This window comes from Macaca thibetana, chromosome 7, assembly GCF_024542745.1.
Source record: "Macaca thibetana thibetana isolate TM-01 chromosome 7, ASM2454274v1, whole genome shotgun sequence".
NCBI classification, from domain to species: Eukaryota; Metazoa; Chordata; class Mammalia; order Primates; family Cercopithecidae; genus Macaca; species Macaca thibetana.
This window is the reverse complement of record NC_065584.1, coordinates 4,662,548-4,686,512: the sequence shown is the minus strand read 5'-3', so window position 1 is coordinate 4,686,512 and position 23,965 is coordinate 4,662,548. Positions and strand designations below refer to the sequence as shown.

Genomic DNA, 23,965 nt, shown 5'->3' with positions numbered 1-23,965 from the left:
AAAAACTCCCAAAAAACTGTTATGTTTAAGCAGGAGTTTTACAAGAGAAAGAATTTTGATCTTGAGGGCATTGGGTGAGGATGGGGCGGTGCAGTGGGAGGGAGAGGATAGATACTGTTCATCACACCAGTGCAATCGGCTGTGGCGGGAATGTCGGGTGGCCTCAGTGTGTGGTGAGGACAGTGATCATGGCCCCTCTTACAAGTTGAAGCTCAGTTCTGGAGTGGTGGACCATCAGAAGCTTATAAGTAGGAGAACGTCATTGTCATAAATTAGAGTTAATTGTGAGAAATTCAAGTAAGTATTCCATTGTTTTCTGAGATGTGCTCTCCTGAACTTTTAAAGTAGTTCTTCAGAAGTGATGGCACTGTTCACAAGACGCTGGCTCTGTGGTCTTTGACATGCAGATGGGCACAGAATTCCTGACTTAAGGCTAAAGATTTATCTTTAGCTTATCATGATATGGGCTTATCATGATTGTTTTGATCAGTAGCAAGACATCTGTGAAGTCTCAGTGATCCTATAAATTGAGGAATCTGAGAGAATCAAGAGAAAGGCAACGATTCTTGCTGATGTCAGTAACTGTATTTCAGCCATTAAACTTCTGCACGGAGAAGGTCAGTGTTGTCTGCTGTGTCAGCATCAGCCTACCTGGGTGTGAATGTATTCTTTGGGAGATGAAATGTAGAAAAGGTACCCCAAGTCTGTTACACATTCTGGATTCCCAGAAATAAGACATCTCTGAGGGTAGAACCTTTACAGTCACTTATATCCGGAAGGAATTCTTCTAGGAGAAAGCTGAGTAAAGGTATCTTAACTTTGTATGTATACCCAGAGAAAACACATAAAGATAAAAATAAAATAATTTTCCTCATTATCCCCACACCATTAGCATCTTGGTGTATAGTCTTTGCATCTTTTTCCAGTATGTATGCACTTAGATCATCTCGTAGGACTCCGGGCCCATGCATTTTACACTTTGTATCTCACTGTGGAGTAGAGGACAGCCTGATCTTAAGGGGATGTGGAATTGCTGCATCCCCATGATTTTTACTGCTTTGATTCTCCTAATGAGCCCTGTTGCTGCTGTCTGTATTAGCACCTTTCTGAGCAAACAATGGGCACCTTTTTTTTTTGTTTTCTTAAGAGAGACAGAGGCTTGCGATAGTTTGCTGAGAATGGTGGTTTCCAGCTGCATCCATGTCCCTACAAAGGACACAAACTCATCCTTTTTTATGGCTGCATAGTATTCCATGGTGTATATGTGCCACATTTTCTTAATCCATTCTGTCACTGATGGACATTTGGGTTGATTCCAAATCTTTGCTATTGTGAATAGTGCTGCAGTGAACATACGTGTGCATGTGTCTTTATTGCAGCATGATTTATAATCCTTTGGGTATATACCCAGTAATGGGATGGCTGGGTCATATGGTACTTCTAGTTCTAGATCTCTGAGGAATCGCCATACTGTTTTCCATAACGATTGAACTAGTTTACAATCCCACCAACAGTGTAAAAGTGTTCCTATTTCTCCACATCCTCTCCAGCACCTGTTGTTTCCTGACTTTTTAATGATTGCCATTCTAACTGGTGTGAGATGGTATCTCATTGTGGTTTTGATTTGCATTTCTCTGATGGCGAGTGATGACGAGCATTTTTTCATGTGTCTGTTGGCTGTATGTCTTCTTTTGAGAACTGTCTGTTCATATCCTTTGCCCACTTTTTGATGGGGTTGTTTGTTTTTTTCTTGTCACCGCATGTTCTCACTCATAGGTGGGAACTGAACAATGAGATCACTTGGACTCGGGAAGGGGAACATCACACACTGGGGCCTATCATGGGGAGGGGGGAGGGGGGAGGGATTGCATTGGGAGTTATACCTGATGTAAATGATGAGTTGATGGGTGCTGACGAGTTGATGGGTGCAGCATGCCAACATGGCACAAGTATACATAGGTAACCAACCTGCACATTATGCACATGTACCCTAGAACTTAAAGTATAATAATAAAAAATAAAAAAATAAATAAATTAATTAATTAAAAAAAAAAAAGAGAGACAGAGTCTTGCTATGTTGCCTCAGGCTGGAGTGCAGTGGCTGTTCACAGGTGCTGTCATACTGCCCTGGATTATAGTACACTGCAGCCATGAACTCCTGGGCTCAAGCAGTCTCCGCCTCAGCCTCCTGAGTAACTGGGACAATAGACCCGCGCCGCCATGCCTGGCTCTTGACCGTTCCCACACGCCACACCTACAAGGAGCTGTTTGCACTGTGGGCTGTTTGTGTTTTTTGTTTTTTTTTGTGCAGAGGTCAGATGTCTTAGTGCAAAGGTGATGAAGGCCTTCATTACAGTCTCTCAATTTGACTCTCAGTTTGATCTGAAGTTGCTAAGATGAGCTGACATTGTGAGGAGGATACTGCTACAGCAGTTGTGTGTGTTGTGTGTGTATGTGTTTGTACAAACAGTGTCTCACTCTGCTGCCCAGGCTGGAGTACAGTGGTGCAATCATAACTCACTGTAACCTTGAACTCCTAGGCTCAAGTGATCCTCCTACCTCAGCCTCCTGAGTAGCTAGGACTGTAGGCTTGTGCCACCGTGCCTGGCTTTTTTTTTTTTTTTTTTTTTTTTTTGTACAGACAGGGTCTTGCTGTGTTGCTGAGGCTGGTCTCAAACTCCTGGCCTCAAGTGGTCTTCCTGCTTCAGCCTTCCAAAACACTGGTATTACAGGAGTGAGCCACAGCACCTGGCCTGAAAGGCCTATAACTATATATTATTGTTAACTGTAGTCATGCTACAGTGCTATAGAACACTAGAGTGTGTTCCTATCTAGCTCTCTCCCCATTTTTCCCATCCTCCTTCCCTTCCTAACCTCTAGTATTTGTGTTTACTTTTTACTTCTGTGAGACCAACTTTTTTTAGTTGTGTGTGTTGTGTGTGTGTTTGTACAAACAGTGTCTCAGCTCATTACAACCTCCGCCTCCCAGGTTCAAGCGATTCTCCTGCCTCAGCCTCCCGAGTAGCTGGGATTACAGGCATGTGCCACCTCACCTGGCTAATTTTGTATTTTTACTAGAGACAGGGTTTCTCCATGTTGATCAGACTGGTCTCAAACTCCTGACCTCAGGTAATCTGCCTGCCTTGGCCTCCCAAAGTGCTGGGATTACAGGCATGAGCCACTGTGCCCGGCATGTATTTTTGATAATAGCCATTCTAACTGGGGTGAGATGATACCTCATTGTGGTTTTGTTTTGCATTTCCTTGGTGATAGTGATACTGAGCATTTTTTGTATATTTGGCCATTTGTATGTCTTCTTTTTAGAAATGTCTGTTCAGATAATCTCCCCCTGCCCCAGGTTTTTTTTTTTTTTTTTTTTGAGATGGAGTCTTACTTTCTCACCCAGGCTGGAGTGCAGTGGTGTGATCTTGGCTCACTGCAACCTCGGCCTCTGAGGTTCAAGTGATTCTCCTGCCTCAGCCTCCCGAGTAGCTGGGACTACAGGCACGTGCCACCATGCCCGGCTAATTTTTGTATTTTTAATAGAGATGGGAGTTTGCCATGTTGGCCAGGCTGGTCTTGAACTCCTGATCTCAGTTGATGCACCTGCCTTGGCCTCCCAAAGTGCCAGGATTACAGGCGTGAGCCACCCACCTGGCCAATTTGCCAATTTTTTCATTGGATTTTTCTTTTTTTTTTCTTTTTTGCTATTGAGATGTGTGAGTTCCTTGTATATCAGTCCCCTGTTGGATGAATAGTTTGCAAATACTTTCTCCCATTCTGTAGGTTGTCTTTTCATTCTGTTGTTTCCTTTGTTTTGCTGAAGCTTTTCAGCTTGATATAATCCCATTCATTTATGTTTGCTTTTGTTGTCTGTGCTTTTCAGTTCTTACTCATAAAATCTTTTCCCTTGGGAGGCTGAGGCGGGCGGATCACGAGGTCAGGAGATAGAGACCATCCTGGCTAACACGGTGAAACCCCATCTCTACTAAAAATACAAAAAATTAGCTGGGCGTGGTGGCGGCCGCCTGTAGTCCCAGCTACTGGGAGACTGAAACAGGAGAATGGCGGGAACCCGGGAGGCGGAGCTTGCAGTGAGCTGAGATCGCGCCACCGCACTCCAGCCTGGGCGACAAAGCAAGACTCCATCTCAAAAAAAAAAAAAAAAAAAAATCTTTTCCCAGACCAATGTCATGAAGCATTTCCCATATGTTTTCTAGAAGTTTTATCATTTGGGTCTTATATTTAGGTCTTTGATTCATTTTTAGTTCATTTTTATATAGAATGAGAGGTGGGGATCTAGTTTCTATTTTCATTCTTCTGCATATGGATATTTAATTTTCACAGCACCATTTGTTGAAGGGACTGTCCTTGAAATCCAATGAATGTTCTTGGCACCTTTGCCAAAAATCAGTTGGCTGTAGATATGCAGGTTAATTCCTGGGTTTTCTATTCTGTTCCATTGGTCTGTGTGTCTATTTTTATAGACACACACCAGTTGTTTTATAGACCAGTACCGTGTCGTTTTGCTTACTACAGCTTTGTAGTGTATTTTGAGTTTTGGTACCTCCAGCTCTCTTCTTTATGCTCAGCATTGCTTTGGCTATTTGGGGTCTTTTGCGGTTTCATACAAATTTTAGGATATTTTTTCTATTTCTGTGAAGAATGTCATTGGTATTTTGATAGAGATTGCTCTTTTAATTATGTTGATTTCTTTTTTTTTTTTTCCCCGTGGCAGGGTCTCACTTCATTACCCAGGCTGAAGTGCAGTGGCGTGATCACAGCTCAAGGCAGCCTCAACCTCCTGGACTTAGGTGATCCTCCCACCTCAGCCTCCCAAGTAGCTGGGACTCTAGGCACATGCCACAACATCTGCCTAATTTTTTGTACTTTTTTTTTTTTTTTTTTGTAGAGATGGAGTTTTGCCATGTTGCCCAGGCTGGTCTCAAACTCCTGAGCTCAAGCGGTCCACCCACCTCAGCCTCCCAGAGTGCTGGGATTATAGGCATACGCCACTGCGCCTGGCCTCTTTTCGATTTCTTGATGGTGTTCTTTGATGTACAAAAGTTTTTAACTTTAAATGAAGTCCAGTTTATCTACTTTTTCTTTGGCTTATTTTGCTTTTGGTGTCTTGTCTTTTTTCTTTTCCATTTGTTCGTTCCCTCTCTCCCTCCCTCCTTTCTTTCTTTCTCTTTCTTCCTTCCCCTGCCTGCCTGCCTGCCTGCCTGCCTGCCTGCCTGCCTGCCTGCCTTCCTTCCTTCCTTCCTTCCTTCCTTCCTTCCTTCCTTCCTTCCTTCCTTCCTTCCTTCCCTCCTTCCTTCCTTCTTCCTTTCTTTCTTTCTGTCTCTCTCTCTCTCTCTTTCTTTCTTTCTTTTTCTTTCTTTCTTACAGGATCTTGCACTGTTGGCCAGGCTGTAGTGCAGTGGCACGATTGTGGCTCACTGTAGCCTTGACCTCTAGAGCTCAAGTTATCCTACTGCCTTAGCCTCCTGAGTAGCTAGGGCTACACGTGATACCATTATGCTTGGTTAATTTTTTGAATTATTTTTTGTAGAGACAGAGTTTTACTATGTTGCCCTAGCTGGTCTCAAACTCCTGAGCTCAAGCAGTTCTCCTGCTTCAGCCTCCTAAAGTGTTGGGATTACAGATGTGAGCTACTGTTCCTGGCTTGAAGTCATTTCTAAGAAACCATTGCCTAATCCAGGGTCGTGAAGATTTACATCTTTCTTCTAAGAATTATATAGTTTTAGTTCTTTTCTGCTGTGATCATGTGTGTATGTATTGGTTTTTTATTTTTATCTTTTTAAGAGACTGGGTCTTGCTATATTACCAGGCTGGAGTGCAGTGGTTATCCACAGGCATGATCATAGTGTACTGCAGCCTTGAATACTTGGGCTCAAGTGTTCTTTCTTCTTTAGCTTCCCAGGTAGTTAGGACTACAGTGCATAACTGTGCCTGGCTTATCGTGTGATCTAGTTTGAGTTAATTTTTTTTTTTTTTTTGGCACGGAGTCTTGCTCTGTCGCCCAAGCTGGAGTACAGTGGCGCGATCTCAGCTCACTACAAGCTCTGCCTCCCGGGTTCACACCATTCTTCTGCCTCAACCTCCTGAGGAGCTGGGACTACAGGCGCCTGCCACCACACTCAGCTAATTTTTTGTATTTTTAGTAGAGATGGGGTTTCACCGTGTTAGCCAAGATGGTCTTGATCTCCTGACCTCATGATCCGCCCGCCTCTGCCTCCCAAAGTATTGGGATTACAGGCATGAGCCACCGCGCCTGGCCTTGAGTTAATTTTTATGGTGTGAGATAGGGGTCCAGTTTCATTCTTTTACATGTGTATATTTACATTTTGTAGTTCATTTGTTGAAGGGACTATTTGTATTACTCTATTCTCGTACTGCTATAAAGAAATATCCCAGACTGGGTAGTTTTTAAAGGAAAGAGGTTTAATTGATTCACAGTTCTACATGTCTGGGGAGGCCTCAGGAAACTTACAATCAAGGCAGATGGGGAGGCAGGCACGTCTTACATTGCAGCAGGCAAGAAAGAGTGTGTGTGAGTGCAGGAAAAACTACCATTTATAAAACCATTAGATCTCGTGATAATTCACTCACTATCATGAGAACAGCATGGGGAAACCACCCCTATAATCCAGTCACTTCCCTCCCTTGACACATGGGGATTACAATTCGAGATGAGATTTGGTTGGACACAGAGCCAAACCGTATTACTATCCTTTCTCCATTGCATAGTCTCGGTGCCTTTATCAAAAATGTATTGACCATAAAAAACACCTATTGACCATAAATATAAGGGCTTATTTTTGGACTCTAAATTCTATTCTTTTTTTTTTGTAAGAGACAGGGTCTCACTCTGTTTCCCAGGCAAGAGTGCAGTGATGCCATCTCAGTTCACTGCAACCTGCGCCTCCTGGGCTCAGGCGATCCTCTCACCTTAGCTCCCCAAATAGCTGGGACTACGGGCACATGCCACCACCCTTGGCTAATTTTTGTGTTTTTTGTAGAGATGGGGTTTCACCATTTTGGCCAGGCTGGTCTCAAACTCCTGAGCTCAAGCAGTCCGCCCTTTTCAGCCTCCCAAAGTGCTAGGATTACGAGCATTAGCTGCCGTACACTGATTATACAGGCCATAGTCTAGCCCCACACACCAGATTTTGAAGATTAAGTGTGGTGAAAAAAAATGCAAAATATCCTGTTAATAATTTTTTTATAATATTACATGTTGATAAAGTTTAATATTGCATTAAATAGTACACAGTAAATTTTACTGACTTCTTTTTACTCTTTAAGTGAGGCTGCTAGGAGATTTAAAATTATTTTTGTGATTCTCATATTTCTGTTGGACCAGAGGTATTTTTTAATAGCATGACATTCTGTTATATGGTCGATTATATAATGATCATATGATTGTGTCAGTTTCTTGATTCGGTTCTCTGTTGTTGGACTCTTAGGTTGTTTCCAGTCTTCTCTGTTTTCTACGGTACTGTGATGAATGACACTGTGGATGGGTGGTCATGCACTCCTGTGCCTGCTGTCGGGACGGAGCTCATAAGGAGGACCTGGGAAACATTTGCTGCACTTCTGAATCTAGTGCATGCAGACTTTTGTGTTAGTTGTTGAATGAGTTAATGAATGCTTTATTTATTTTTTGAGACAGGGTCTCTCTCTGTTGTACAGGTTGGGATGCAGTAGTGAGATCACGGGCCCACTACAGCCTCAACCTCCTGGGCTCAAGCAGTCCCCCCACTTCAGACTTCTGAGTAGCTGGGCCCACAGGCACACACCATGCTTGGCTAATATTTTAATTTGTGTAGAGACAGGGTCTCCTTGTGTTGTCCAGACTGGTCTCAAACTCCTGGGCCCAAGCCATTCTCCTGCCTCAGCCTCCCAAAATGCTGGGATTATAGGTGTGAGCCACCGTGCCTGGCTGAATACTTTCATGTTAACCAACAATAAGGTTTTAAAATAAGGCTGTAAACAAATATTGATTGAGCCCCTCACAATGAGTCAGGTAGTTTCAAGGTGTGGGAACACGGTGGTGAATGAGTTCAAATTTGGGCCCTTTTGAAGGTCCGGAGGGATAACTTGGGGGAGAGGGATAGTCAACAAACCAATACGTATGTCAGTTAATGCTAAATAGTTGTGTTAGGAAGGAAAACCAGACAGACTCTGGCTAGAGTCATGTGATGAGAGAACTATCCTAGGAGAGTCTCAGGGAAGGCCTTTTTGAGCAGGTAGCATTTGAGTAGGGACTGAAATAATCAAGAGGGAGGGAGCTGTGTTAAGATCTGGGAGAAGGGCGTTTTAGGCGGGAGGATCAGGGTGTACAAAGGCCTTGAAGTGGGAATATGCTTGGCATATCTGAGGAACAGCAGGGAGGACCCTGTGGGTAGAGCTTTGGTGAGAAGTGGTTGGATTTGGAATGTATCTTGAAGACGGAGCTGACCATCTTTGCTGATGGATTGGATGTGTGGCATGTGAAGAAGGGGGTCCTTTATGATCTAAGGAATTGGATGGTGCCATTTACTGAGCCAGGGATTGCCAGAGGCAGATCAGAGAGGAAGGGGTACTAAGGGCCCAGTGTTGGACCTGTTAGGTTTGAGATGCCTTTTTGATGCTCAAGTGGAGATGTTGAGTTGGTTATTGGATATACACGTCTGGGGGAATTACAGGGGAAGGGGTGCTGGAGATATATTTGAGAGTTATGAAAAGCTGTTTGGGCATCAAGCAGGATGGGTGAGACTTGACCACTGGATTTTGCAACTTGAAGGTCTTTGGGGACTTGGACAGGAGTGGTGTCAGGAGGCGTTTATGACAGGCAGAAGCTTTCACGGGGTATGGGGTGTGTGTGTTCACAGCTTCTTGAAAGAGTTTTCTTTAAAGTAGAATGATGGGGGAGTGGGGGTGCTGAGGACACGTTAGCACTTACCTGTGCTCTGGAAGGGAGGGTGTCCAGGAGGGAGGTTGACGGAGGAAGGACTAGGATCCAGTGCCAGAGTAGAGGGTGGACCTTGCTCGTGGGATCTGGAGGGAGGGCAGAGTAGACAGGCAGGCCTTCCTTTCAGCAGTGGAAGGAGGAGAAAATACCAGCCTGCTCCTTTCCAAAAGCTGAGAGTAAGGGTGACAAGGGGGAAAGGGGTATTGTAGGTATGTTATGGAGCTAAATGTGAAGTTTGCGTGAATTTTGAATACAAAATGTAATACTTCATATCCATTGAGTTGCTTCAAAGTGCTTATCCTTAGGGTTCTCTCTGCTGTGCCTTTGGGGGTACTTTGGTGCAAAAGTTTGAGAAGCCACTTCATTATTGTAGTCTATTGTTACGTTGTTAAATCTCACCCAAGTGAGTATTTAACCTTAAAGAGTTTGAGACTCACTGACCCGTTTTGTTGTCTATACTAGAGCTTTTGCAGCTGCTGCAAACACCCTCCATTTGTGCATTTTTTTTTTTTTTTTTTTTTTGAGACGGAGTCTCGCTCTGTCGCCCAGGCTGGAGTGCAGTGGCCGGATCTCGGCTCACTGCAAGCTCCGCCTCCCGGGTTCACGCCATTCTCCTGCCTCAGCCTCCCGAGTAGCGGGGACTACAGGCGCCCGCCACCTCGCCCAGCTACTTTTTTTGTACTTTTTAGTAGAGACGGGGTTTCACCGTGTTCGCCAGGATGGTCTCGATCTCCTGACCTCGTGATCCGCCCGTCTCGGCCTCCCAAAGTGCTGGGATTACAGGCTTGAGCCACCGCGCCCGGCCCATTTGTGCATCTTAATAGTTGTTTGGCAGTCACTTCATTCTGCACTGGGGAGGCTGGAGAGGGGTGGGGAGCTGTGGGGTGTCTGGAGGTAGTATGGAGAGCTCAGGATTCCCACCCTTTCAGAAATGAGGTGGTGGAGGCAGGCAGGGCCTACTAGGCTTCTGAAGCAGACTCGCCAGGGACATTTTAGTGACCTTTTCCCCTGTGTTCTCAAAACACCTTTACAAATACACCATTTGTCTTTAATTCTGGCAGGGTGGTTTGCGTGAGCTGGGGGTAGTGCTGTTAGCCAAACTTTCACAATATTTAACAATCAGTAGAGATGAAAAGCTGTTTGGCTTCTTTCCCATCGATCACACAGCCTGCTTTTTCTTTTTGTACAATTTTAGTATGATTAACCCTCCCACCCGCATTAAAGTTCTTCAGCCTTCTTAGTAGAAAGCTCTGTGAAGTTCGATTCCCCCACGGAAGTTACTACATGGAGCGGAAGCGTTTGAGAAATCAGATCTTGCCTTTCTTCTTGTGGACAGATCAGGTGGCTGAGGCCTAGAGGGAGCTTGATTTGAGATGAGTAGTTCTTATGCCTGACTAGGTCAAATAGCAAGACTTACTCTTCTTCACACTTAATCAAATCCTCACTCTCTAACTGAAACTTTGTACCCTTTGACCAGTACCTCTCCTTTCCCCGCTCGCCCGCCCCCAGCCTCCATAACCACTGTTCTACTCTTCACTTCTTCACCTTCTACTTTCTTAGATTCCACATATAAATAAGACCATGTGGTATTCGTCACCTATTTCACTTAACGTAATGCCCTCCAGGCTCATCTGTGGCCATGGATGATAATCATGTATTGTATATTTAAAAATTGCTAAAGAGTAGATCTTAAATGTTTTCATCACAAGAAAAGTAACTTGGTGAGGTGATGGATAGATTAACTAGTTTGAGTTAATCATTTCCCAATGTATACATAGATCAAAGCACCCCATTGTATCTTATAAATATATACAATTATTTTTGTCAATTAAAATTTTAAAAAATTGCAAGAGGCTGAGGTGAGGTTACAGTGAGCTGTGATCATGGCACTGCACTCCAGCCTGGGTGACGGAGCAAGACTCTGTCTCTTAAAATAAATAAATAAATAAATAAATAAATAAATAAATAAATAAATTTAACAATTAATTTTTAAAAATCCCAACTCTTCCATCACCCAAGCCCTGCATCCTTCTCCCTTCCCCCAAGACCCCCTCCCCTGCCACTGTGCTCTGATTCCTAGAGCAGTGTGTCCCTGTCCTGCCACTCTTGCTGTGCCTGTGGCTGTCGCTGTTCCTTGGGTAGCTTCCCCATTACTCCTCAGGGGCTTCCCTGGCCACCCTCTGCTCGGGCCCCTCCTGAGTGTTGCATCAGCACCTTTCCTGCCTTCACCCACCAGCCACAGCTTGTGTTTGCCGTGTGAGCCAGAGCACTTGTTTGTCACCTCACGGTCTTCCCCTCCGTGAGGGCAGGGACTGCAGTCTTGCTTTCATTCTTGCTTTCGTGCCGTCTCCCCAGCTGTGGGTGAGGTGTGTGCACATACGCTCAGCATGTTTGTAGAATGGACACATGTATAAACTAGACTTTGAATGCAGATTATTGTTCTCTCCTGGCCATTAAAGGTGCTTCTTCCTGCTGCCCATTTACATCTCAGGTGTTACCGTCTCTGGCCAGTGCCTGCCCTGTTGTTGTCATCTAACAGTCATGGGACCACACCTTTGTGACTCTCAGGGCCAGAGGTGTTTGGGAATGTGGAATTTTTGAGATTTTTAGAGCAGAAATAGTGAAAGTACCGTATATTATAGAATATCCTAGGCAGCACCATATAATCAAGCACATTAAGATTTTTGCAGCAAAGTATATGAATATTCACACTAAGTGGGACAGTGAGACTATGAATAGCTTCACATCAGATCAGGGCATACTGCCAAATGAGTTATGAACATGCTTTCAGTTTTCAGAGAGCTTTTTGGATTTTCGAATTGCAGAGAAGGGATTATGGACCTGTCTTAGTGAGCATCTGCTTGTCACGCATTATGCAGCGTGCTGAAATACAAAGGAAGAAAACATCACGCCTGCCCTCCCGTGTAGGGGGTGGGGGGTCACCACATGCGGGTGATGAGCCCATGCTGGGAGGGCACTCCCGGCAGGTCCTGGTGTTCTCCCTGTCATCTCCCCCTTTCCTTTGAGAGCGTGCTCTACAGGTGCGGTTTCAGGTGAGCCACATGGGGGGCTGGCAGAAGGGGCACTGCATCGTGACACAGGGTCAAGTGTATTCCTCTCAGAGTGTAGAGGTAACGGTTCTGGATCACCTGGATCCTGCCCTTGGGTCTGGCTGCCTGGGTCCAGGGAGGAAAGGGCCGACTCCAGATGATGCTGCAGACCAGGAGCACTGCCTTCACTTCCTAACCTTCTGCAGTTGGGCGCTGGGGCCCCTGTCTGCAGTCACACACTCTGCCCTCTTAGCTGGGCCTAGAGCTTTAAAGATTAACTAGATTCAACATAACGTTTCTTTGACTTTTTAAATACAATGAGTATAGTTTTATTTTAATGTTTTTCAGATGCATTTTGATGTAGGTAGGTACCTTTACATTTTAAACATTTATTTGCTTTCTGAAATGGGACCAGCACATATACATACATACACACACACACACACACACACACACACACACACACACACACACACACATATATATATATATATTTTTTTTTTTTGACAGGGTGTTCTTGCTCTGTCACCCAGGCCAGAGTACAGTGGTGCAATCACAGCGCACTGCAGCCTCAATCTCCTGGGCTCAAGTGATCCCGCTACTTCAGCCTCTTGAGTAGCTGGGGTTATAGGCACCCACTACCACACTTGGCTAAGTTTTAAAAAATTTTTTTGTAAAGATGGGGTCTCACTATGTTGACTAGGCTGGTCTTAAACTCCTGGGTTCAAGCAGATCCTCCTGGCTCAGCCTCCCAAAGTGCTGAGATTACAGGCATGAACCACCACACCCTCCTGGTACCTGCATTTTGAAAATGTTTCATTGCCAAGGCTGCGGGGAAGTCTGCCCTTTTTTATTAGAAAATGAAGAGCTAATTCTGAAATATGCCTACTAAATATGCATATCTCAAGCACTTTGTGAAAGGATGTAGGGTGAAAGAGTCTGTTCCTGAAGCAAATATCACTGTGTGTTCGTTCCATTATTTCCGAAGTGTTTCTGTCACCTTTGATAAATTGTGTAGAATGTATTAAGTCTCATCTGAAAATGTATATTAAAGATTGTTCTTTTAATTTAAAATGATTTGTCCAAGGTACTTAATGAGTCAAAGTTTAATGAACCACGACACTATTAGTAACACCATCTCAATCTTTCAGATTTTATAAAAGATATTACAGTTTTCAGAAGGTTGAGAATCGTCTTTTGTAATGTATTTTAAGATAGTTAAGAATAGAGTTTATATAGTTAAGATTAGGATTTGTATTGCAAAAACTCCCTTCAAGATGCATTTTGGGCCTTTATGAGCGAGTAATCATGACAGGACAGAGTGGCTTCACCCACAGTTTTGTGGTTAATATTTGCAAGTCGTTTATTTAACAAGGTTGAAAAGAGGCTCCCTGGTGTCTTTTATAATTACCCTTTTCTGGGGACCAACTTACAAGTAAAAAATATCTGGTGGTATTATCTTTGCTTCAGATGTATTATGTTTATGGAATTGGAAATGTTTGATTTCTTAGTGTGTGTGTGTATCAATGGATTATGTTGTTTAAAAGTGTTTGCATCTGTATTGCATGTATAAACATGTCTGTTTCCAAGTGTGGCCTTTAAAACACTGAGGGTTTTGTGGCTGGGCGCGGTGGCTCATGCCTGTAATCCCAGCACTTTGGGAGGCTGAGGCAGGCAGATCATGAGGTCGGGAGTTTGAGACCAGCCTGGCCAATATGATGAAACCCCGTCTCTGCTAAAAATATAAAAATTAGCCGGGTGTGGTGGCGTGTGCCTGTAATCCTAGCTATTCGGGAGGCTGAGGCAGAAGAATCGCTTGAACTCGGGAGGCGGAGGTTGCAGTGAGCCGAGATTGTGCCACTGCACTCCAGCCTGGTCGACAGAGCGAGACTCCATCTCAACATAAGATAAAATAAAATAAAATAAAATAAAATAAAAATACTGAGAGTTTTTTAAAAGGTCATAATAGAAACATTTTATGTGTTTTAATTGTTTAAATGTTTTCTTTCGGATTAAAAAAAACCTGAATGTAATCTGGGAAAATGTTAAATGGCTGCAGCACTATAAGATTTTCCACAGAAATGTGTTATTCACAGTGAAGCACAATGGGAAGACTCCATTAGCACTTTAGATGGTATCATAACTTTGGAAAAACCATTTCACCATGCGAGTATTTACAAAAACTGAAGCCGTCCCTGTGAGGTTTTGACAGAGCTTAGCTATATAGGTAGTAAGTGACGCAGTGCTGAAAGCAGTCTTAAATTACCTATGTCAATATGCAGATTTTCTCTATTTAGTATTTTAACTATGAATTTACCAATCTGAGTAACTTGAAATGCAGTATCATAAAAAGAATCACATCTACCAAACTGAAAATGTGTGCGTATCTAAAGTAGTTTCTTTTCTTGATTTTGGTTAAGTTAACAGAAGTATCTTCACATCTGTAATTTCTGGTAAGTTAATGAGAACACGCTGAACTTTTGGGTCACAATAAATTTTCCCATTATGTAAAATATTTTACACACCGGTTGACTCATTGTGAATTGTGAGTCGACATGATTCTCTTCCTGCGGAAAATAGAAACACATGCTGGCCGGGCACGGTGGCTCATGCCTGCAATCCCAGCACTTTGGGAGGCGAAGGTGGGCGGATCACCTGAGGTCAGGAGTTTGAGACCAGCCTGACCAACGTGGAGAAACCCTGTCTCTACTAAAAATACAAAATTAGCCAGGCGTGGTGGTGTGCGCCTGTAATCCCAGCTCCTCAGGAGGCTGAGGCAGGAGAATTGCTTGAACCTGGGAGGCAGAGGTTGCTGTGAGCAGAGATCGCACCATTGCTCTCCAGCCTGGGTAACAAGAGTGAAGCTCTATCTCAAAAAAACAAATAAATAAATAAAAACTAAAAGAAACACATGTTATTGTAATGACAATTTGAGCCAATTACAGGATTGTGCTTATGTTACCACATTGACTGTAGGTCCTTTCTGTGAGTTGGGTTGTTGAAGAGTTTGAGATAGACAGATGGCAGTGGGTGGGAATGAGTTGGGAGCTTTTGTTAGGTTTAGAGAATGTAGTCTTTCCACCATCATTTAGTTGTTTATTTTATGCATAGGCTTATTTTTGTTCTTGTGAGCATTATGTTGAGTTAATGTGTTTTCTTTGACCTCAAACCTTCTGAAATGTTTCTAGGTCTTAAAGATTCAGGTATTATTTATTTCATAGTAGACAGAATGAAGTAAATGAATACTTTCTTGGGGGATAGTGTTGATAAGTTTCATAGTGACACCTCTCCCTCATGATTAAAAGTGCTACATTTGCACAAATATGTGATTTATATTTTACATTAAAATTAAGATCAAGTTTTTCCTTGAGAAATTGTTGAACTTTTAGATTTGGGAGAGGGGGAGTTCCTACAGGAATTATGAATTGTTTTGACCAGTGAGAAGCTTATTTAACATTTTTGGAAGGAGTACCCCAAAAGTAATACGTCTTTTGGCATAGTGGAAACTTGCAATAATGTTTTCTTGTTGTTTTTTAATTGAGTGGGTGAGCTGCATCTCTATTGGATGTTTGGCCTTTGACTTGATTGTGTCAGCTTTTAGAAAATAACTTTATGGAAATCATCAGATTCCATACAATTACCTATTTAAAGTGTCCATGTCCGTGGTGTTTGGTATATTCACAGAGTTGTGCAGCCATTGCCTACTTCGGACGTTCTATAGAAATGCAGTTGACAGTATATGTGTTTTCTGTGTGCAGCCTCTGTCATTCAGCACCATGTTTTCATTCATGTTGTGCATGTATGCATCAGTTGTTCCTTGTTAATGTCGAATATTATTCCATCGTGTGGATGGTCCACATTTTATGTATTCGTTAGTCCATTAATAGGCATTGGGGTTGTTTCTACTTTTTGACTGTTGTGTGATAATGCTGCTGTGAACGTTCATGTTCAGGTTTTTGTGTGGACGTGTCATTTCTCTTGGGAATATACCTAGGCGTTTGTATCCGCTTTTGTTGTTTCTTTTACCTACAGTTCAGATTCCCATTTATGTTTGTACAGACACTTTGCTACTTGTAACTGGGGCTTGTTTGACCTTTGTTGCTGACCTAGTGACTTCTTGTGTCATGTTGAAAGCCCCTGAGACCCTCTGTTGCCTAGAGAAACAGGCAGAATTGCAGTCTCTTTCCTTCCTAAGACCAGATCACATCTGGTGGTCATGAAATGGTCTTATCAAATAAGTACCTGTTAGATTTTTGGTAAATAAGTATGTATCTAAGCCAAATAAATTTTGTGTGTATTTTATATTATTTTTCTTCTCTCTGCTTCCTCTTGGGTACATCCTTTGTTCTGTGGCCCCAGTGGCACCTAGAGTGAATATGAATGATTTGTCTATGTTTTCCCTTCAGGCGGAATGTTGCTTACTTGGATTTTTTCTTGTTAATTTTGGTGACTGAGTTGCCTGTTTTTGAAGTGATAAATACCTTCGGATAGTAGGGTTGCTCTTTAGCATTTTAAGTGTCCAAATGAGACCTATTGGGATGTTTCCATAATTTGCATCAAATTCATGTAAATGCGCCTTAATGATATTAGCTAGTCTGTCTGAGCTAAATTATTAATTTCATTACTACTATTTAATAAAGGGGCAGGATTTGCCATGGTCATTCTAGTTAATGGTAAGAGCCCTGTAGGTCTCTCATCATATATCTAAGCGGAATTAAGCTTGGAAATATTACTGAGTGCCTTGTGGCTCTATTTGGTAACAGTCATGCCTTACATTTTGAGACAGCTTATACTTTTACACACCAGGAGACTCATTGTGAATTGTGAGTAGACATGATTCTCTTCTGGCAGTAAGGGAATGCATTCAGTCAGTTGAAAATCAACATTATGTGGTTTGCAGGATAAGTCTTACTCCTTTCTTAGGCAAGGAATCTGGGATCCAGAAGGAGTGAGCGGTTGGTTAGGAGGAGTCAGTGCCAGAGGGAGGCAGCGTGCCCTTTCTGCTCTGCCCACGCTGTGAGGACACCGGGCCGTACCTTCGCCAGGAGGAGGTCATGCCAAGTCCAAAGCGTCAGGCCGCTCAGAGCCAAGCAGCTTTGCTGGAGCACCCACTGGTGTACTTGGAAAGTGATTTATCCTGTTAAAGCCTCGCTGCCACCTCAGCTGTAAATTGGAGACAGTAGGAAGCCATCTCCGCAGGCCTGTGGGGACCTGGCACCTGGGCACTGAACCCTGCTGCCCTTGGTCAGATGGTCTCATTGGGAAGCAGTTGGAAGGGTCCTGTGGTGTGCTCCTTCTGGGACCTTCTGCCACCCCCTGGAGGCAGCTTGAGCCCCTACTCATCTCTCCCCATCAGTGCACACTCCCTTCAGCCCTGGGCCAGCTGTGGGGCCCTCTTCTGTAGGTGCTGGCTGTTCCAGGAGGCACAAGAGTGTTGGTGTGGGACCTGCCCACTGCTCGAGATCCCCCAGGGAGAGCCCGCTCAGGCTACGCACGGGCTTCTGGCCGCATGGGTCAGCGTCACAGGACGGACGGATCAGTGGGGGAAGAGTCCTCCTGCAGTGCTGCTGCCACTGGAGGCTGGTGAGAGTGGTGCTGCCATAGAGAACAAGCCTTGATCCCTGACTTGAAAGGCACAGTTCTTCTGGAACTTCTGCGAGGAGTGCCCAGAGTGGCACCTAAATACGTTAGAAGCGCTTGATGAAAGTTCCTCTGAGGCTTTTAAACTGCTCGAGTGAGTCTCTCTGAAGCACGGTGATGGCAAAAGGAAACCACCTCACGCTGCCTCTTTGTGCCTTCTGTCCTCATCTCCCGTGGGCCGTAGGTGTTCCCTGTCAGGATTTATGCGGAGGCGTGTCTGCTGTGGCCGAATGTGTTCATTCATTCATATCTCACAGTAAGAGGGAGGGATGGGGGAGGAAGACTGCCGTATTTCCTTAAAAGTTTTTCTGTAACTCGAATCCCTCCCACCCCCATGCGGTAACACCATCTTTTCCAGTTGGTGTCAGTGAACTCTGTTTTGGGTACCTACAGAAGCCGTAGGGGAGGTTAGGATGTGGCTGGAGGATGCTGGTTCCTGGGTGTAAATCCTGGCTCTTGCGCTTGAACTGACTGTGCCTCAGCGTCCTCGTCTGTTCGGTGGAGCCGCCTCAGAGAGGAACAAGTGAGTTGTGCGTGTGGAGCAGGTGGCTGACATGTGGCGAGTCCTCCAGGAATGCGGCAGCAGAAGGAACACGTTGAGCACCGCAGATACAACCCTGACCACCACTGCAGGACTTCTGTGCGGGGGCAGCTGCAGAACCACCACTTCAGGACAGCATGGGAGTTGCTGGAGGTGGGGGGAGCTCAGGGAAAGGGCCTTGCTGCCAGGGGTGGGAAGGGAGTCAGTGAAGACGTCCTGGAGGAGAAGATTCCAGAGCCTGAGATGTGAAATAGAGTTAGGTAGCCAGAGACCAGGCAAAGAAGGGCCATTTTCATCAGAGAACAGCATAACACTGGCAGAGGTCTGACATGTCATTTCCTGTTACTAGAATTGGGGAGTGACCAGTAGATTCTTTAATTTGTTTATTCTTTCGTGCAGTCCTTCACCTCACACCTGTTCAGGGTCCGGTGGGGCTCTGGACATAGGGTGGAAGGAAACCATCTGAGCAGAGGCCGCTTGGACTGTCACCTCCGTCGGGTGCCAAGGCTGCCAGAGGACAGCTGTTACTTATGGGTGGCGGTGTGGTGCGGTGGCACAATACAGAGCTGCCCCGCTGTGTCCATGCCCTGGCGCCTCCCCGCAGTCACCATGTGCCTTGGGCAAATGTAGGCCTCAAGTCCCAGACACAGGCTTCTGTCAGTGGTGGTGGTGGTGGCTGTACCTGCTCCAGGCTGCTGTGAGGGAGGGACGGGCTCTGGCCACAGACATATGCCCTTGCAGAGGACCTCCCGCAGCTGCTGAGGATTGTGTACAGCCATCTGGAGGGTGTTCTCCCTTGGCCCTCCCTGTAGTCCAGCTGAGTCCACATCCTTCACCTCTTTTTAACTCTTCCTTTCTTACAGAACCTTGACCTGGAGCTGCAGTCGGGCTCGAGTTCTGCCTCCTATGCAGTTCCAGCCATCCTCCACCATGCATGATGGTGTGTTTTCCATTATTCTTCCTCCCAGAGCACTTGCACCCACCCTGACGGTGGTTCCCCATGGTCAGATTGAGTATCCCTTATCTGAAATGCTTGGGACTAGAAGTGTTTCAGATTCTGATCTTTTTGGATTTTGGAATGTTTGAATATGCATAATTAGATATCTTGGGGATGATACTTAAGTGGAAACACAAAATTCTTTTCATATACACCTTATACACATAGCCTGAAGGTAATTTTATGCAATATTTTAAATATTTTGTGCATGAAACAGAGTTTTGACTGTGACCTGTCACGTGAGATCCATTGGGGAATTTTCCTCTTGTGGTGGTATGTTGGTACTCAGAAAGTTTCAGATTTTGGAGCAGTTTGGATTTTTGGTTTAGGGATGCTCCACTTGAATATCCTTTTATATACAACACATAGTCAGTGCTCACTAAATGTATTGCATGAATGAATGAAAACCAAAGGTCAATTTACTAAGCGTGCTACTATTTCAGAAACCTCTTTTTCCGAATTTGATTATATGGTCAATGGTTTAATATTTCAAGTGCTCTGACCACGTAATGGTTATTACCACACTGTGAAGGTAGCAGGGTGTTCCGTGATTGCTGCCCCCAGAGGACCTGGAAGTGCTTGCTGTACTTGCGTTTTCTGGAATGGAAATCATGGCTTATTCCCGGGAGCCCCCAGCGGGGGCTTTGAGTCTGGTGCTAAGCAGCAGATGTGCAGATTCCCACAGGGTGTACCTGAGCCCCGAGAGGGGGCGTCGTAGCGCACAGCACACTCATTTCCGCATTCCTACCCCGCACAGCCAGTTGTCACAGCCATCCTCCAGTAAAAACCACAAACCAGTCAACCTCTAGGAAACAGGTAGGAAATCTAGAAAAAGCCTCAGGTGTTCACAGCATTCTTTAAAGATTCTTTAAAAATCTTTGTGATTGGAAAGACTGCTTCCTGTGCCAGAGAGTCTCTCTCCAGCGCTTTTGCTTCTGAGGTTGGTAGCTTTCAGAAAGACTGCAATGCAGCGGTTACCAAAGTCCTTGTTAATATGGAAACAACCCGTGGTGAAGCCTTTTGCTCCCCTTCATAACTGCTGACTGTTGCCTGCAGTCGGGAGGAGGAGATAATGAAGGTAATACTCCTCCGGACCTGGCAGTTTAGTGATTAGAACGGACGCGGTTCTGTGAATGCTGTGGCTGGCACAGGCATGTCCTGCAGCAGCTCTGTCAAGTTACTGATGCAGTGGGCTTCCTGGGAACGTGAAGCTGAAGATGTCTTTGCAGTTTGTGCACGATAATTTTGTTTTCATCTCTGTGTTCAGATGGTGGATTATAAGAAGGTAAGGGGCTTTACAAATCATGCATGTGTGTATTTTAAATGTTTATGAATATCCCTAGTCAAGGTAAAGAATGATGATTGAATAGACCTCTTTTGAACCTAAGAAATAAAACTTTATTTCTTGTTAATGACAGTTTTGACATTTGAAGAGTTATCTTAGTCTTGACAGATGCCCTATAAGTGAATTATTGAAGATGTTCTTTGAAGAGATCTGCTTTTTCTTCGATTTGCTAAACATAGTTGAATTTCAGAGATGTAGATACGGATGGAATATATTTGTTTCTTTAACTTAAGCAATGACAGTTACATTAATCTGGATGGAACTTTTCATCTTAAAAAATCTCAACCACTGGCTGTAGATGATGAATTCTAATCTCCTTAGTTCTTATTTTGCCTTTAGAAGAGCGTTTTCAGATGTGTGGAGCTCTGTGCTTATCCGTGGGGTGAGCTGGGTGCTACCTCCAGCTGCTGCTCTTCGTTTATCTTAGAGGGAGGCCAAGAGTCAGAGCTGAGATTTATTTTGCAATGAATTAGTGGCCCCAAACGGTATTAAATGCATTATGGGTGGTAATTTATATGTCCAATGCCAAGAAATATAATGTTGGGGTTACCATGGCAACTGCTTGCATTCTGAGAAGCTCGTGAATGGGTTCTGAACCTTCTGGCGTTGGAAGTGAGCTTTTCCAGCTGAGAGCCTGCATTCGTGATTAGTGTAAATAAATTCAGCTTTCCGTATGAAGCACATCCTTTCTCTTAGCTTACCAGAGTAGTCCATTGAGCTCAGTTCTTTCTCTGGTGATATCTGCCTTGGTCTCTTGGTTCCTGGCAACAGACTATGGCTGAGACATAGTTTTCAACTTCAGGCTGAGGAACTAGCGCGCGTGTGTCTCTGTGTGTGTGTGTGTGTGTGTGTGTGTGTGTGTGTGTGTGTGTTGGCCTACTACCTCAGTCCGTGGGCTGTGTAGAATGGGACTGGCTCATCCGTGCCTCCTGAGAGCTGGCGATGCATGATGTCTCCAAAAGCACAGTTGCAGCCGCATGTGCTGGTGGGCCCCTGGCACAGCTTTCTATCCATCTGAAGGGCTTGTTTCCAGTAACATTTGCTAGGACTCTTCCTGGGAGGCAGCCCTGCCTGTTTCCAGGATATCATGGGGATTGGTTTTGGGGAGGGAGGCCCAAGTTAGAAAGACCCATGTTTTAAATGTCAAGCTTGTGAAAATAATAAATGAGGGCCTATTGTCTTCATTGCCGAAGGTCTGTTTGCTGTTTGTTAGAAATATATGTAGCATAGGCCAGGGATGGTGGCTCACGCCTGTAATCCCAGCACTTTGGGAGACGAAGGCAGGAGGATCGCTTGAGCCCAGGAATCTAAGACAAGCCTGGGCAAAATAGCGAGACCTCATCTCTACAGAAAGATAAAATAAAATAAATAGATGAAGAAAACTAGTTTCCCTTGTGCATTTAAAACAATGTTGACATGATTGCCAGGGACTGAAATGTCTCTATGTGATTTCAGGGGCCTGAGGTTGGAAGGTCGGAGCCTGGTGGTTGCTGCCAAGGCGGCAGCTCCTAGAGGGCCTGGCCAGACAGTGGGAGAATTTTTCATGCTCTGTAGAATTCATTCCATTTGTTAATAAACATTGAGATTATAGAATTTAAATGATGAACTTGAGGATAGACTGGCCTTCAGGCACACAGTGGGCATGTTGCTGTGGCTCACCTGTAGGCCTCAGTTAAGAAGCTTTGTCTAATCCAGTCCCTTTATTTTACAGATGAGGAAAATGAGGCCCAAAGAAGTGATGCCACTTGGTTAAGGTCCCAGTGCAGGTCAGAATCAGATCTAGGATCAGAAACCTGGCTCCTGGCTCTCTACTCTTCTAAGGATCGCTGTCCTGACAGAAGAGGTTTGCTCTCAGTTAATTGTTGTTCGTTCTTTTGCTTTCCTTTTGTCAGAAAGAGGCCTGTAATAACAATGGGCATCTAATGTAGACTCTGTAATTTTAGAATTTTAAAAATTCTTGTCTTCCCTTCTTCTGGTTATTTATAGAATTTCTACTCAATGTGCTGGAGTCACCCACAGGAGGGGCAAAGGGCGTGACCTCTGCCCTTAATGCTGTGTGCTGTGATGGGAGATGGGTGCATAGCCGAACCTGCAAACTGGAATGTTGAGATGAATTCTGGCTTGACACCTACATTGCTGCTAGTCGGTGGTATTCTGTGTTCTCGCAGAGAAGCTGCAGTGCCCAGCAGTTACCCAGGGGTGAATCTCAATCACCACCTATTAAATCAAGGTCATGATACTGTATTTACTAACGCAGGACAACATCGTAATTTAGGCTCAATTTACAAGTTGCAACTTATTACAAGTAATGAGAGGTTCGGCTTACAAGGGTTGAAATACATTAGCCAGATTCCATTGAACCCTGGTTTTTAATTTTCCGATCTTGAAAGAAGACTGAGATTTTACTGTATAACTCACTCAGGGTGACATTGTGTTTTCCTAAGTGTTCTCAGTGATATCTCCCATTCTCCCTATTCTTCTCACATGGGACTTTGACAGAGAGGTGCGCCTGGACTGGGTGTGTGGCCTCCCTCACCCAGCAGTATGGCACAATGGTGCTATATGACTTCTGAGTTACGTCCTTAAAAGGGTGCAGTTTTTGCCTGGATGTTCTTTTTGGGGTACTTGTTTACCATCCATATGGTGAGGAAACCCATCTCGCCCACACAGGAGGACCACACAGTGAGTAGGGCATTGACATAACAAGATGACTTCTGTTTTCTGAGTAACTTCCACCACAGTGGCGAAACTGTGTCCCCAAGCTCAGCAGGCAGAGGTAAAACAGTTTTCAAAGGAAAGGATGAGATAGGCTCCCAGTTTACCACATGGTGAAGAGAGGCCTCTGGCTCTTCCAAACTGTTGCTGATAGAGCGTGGAGTGCTGGGACTTCGGTCAGGCCAGGTCCTGCCACCTCACTGTCCAGCTCTCCCGAGTGCTCCTGGCCTGCCCTGCTCTCTGCCCAGTGCTGCCTGCTGCCCTTACATGGGGTAACCTTCTGTCTCCCAGCCCCAGCCATGGGTCCCATTGCCCAGAATGCAAGAGCCTTTCTTGGCTTAGAACTTTTAACTCAAAACCATCTGTTCTTAGAGGGTTTGTTTTCTTTTTTTTTGGCCTGGGATTTTGAGAATATCTAACAGTGCTGGACAGTTTTATCATTCATCATCATGGGTAGTTTGTTTTATTACAACTTGCAGCTTCATATCTTAAAACAAATTCATTTCTTGCTTTCAGATTTGCTTATCTAAAAGTTTTGTTAATAATAGTAACTTAGCACAAAGCTTCTAATATATGAGTTGATGAAAAGCCTCTCCTGTATCACCTTTAATAAGGATAATTTTGAAGTGTAATTTAATGCCCAGAAGCCAATTGGTACTGAGATTTAATTTTGTACTTGGAAAAGAAGTATGAGAAGAAAAGTGTCCTTTTTTCCTTA

At 44.4% G+C, this 23,965-nt stretch overlaps 1 protein-coding gene across 7 annotated transcripts in view; it reads left to right on the top strand.

Moving 5' to 3' along the window:
* Nucleotides 1–23,965, top strand: part of TRAF3 (TNF receptor associated factor 3) — a 139,626-nt gene that overhangs the window by 32,590 nt on the left and 83,071 nt on the right. For 2 of the 7 annotated variants that reach the window (XM_050799776.1, XM_050799771.1), the window contains exon 2: nucleotides 22,244–22,375. The exons of 2 other annotated variants lie outside the window; for them this stretch is intronic. The gene's annotated coding sequence lies outside the window, so the exon portion shown is untranslated. Of the gene's footprint in view, nucleotides 1–9,780; nucleotides 22,376–23,965 lie in introns of those variants that run through there. 3 more of the 7 variants (XM_050799777.1, XM_050799775.1, XM_050799770.1) reach the window with 2 other exon arrangements.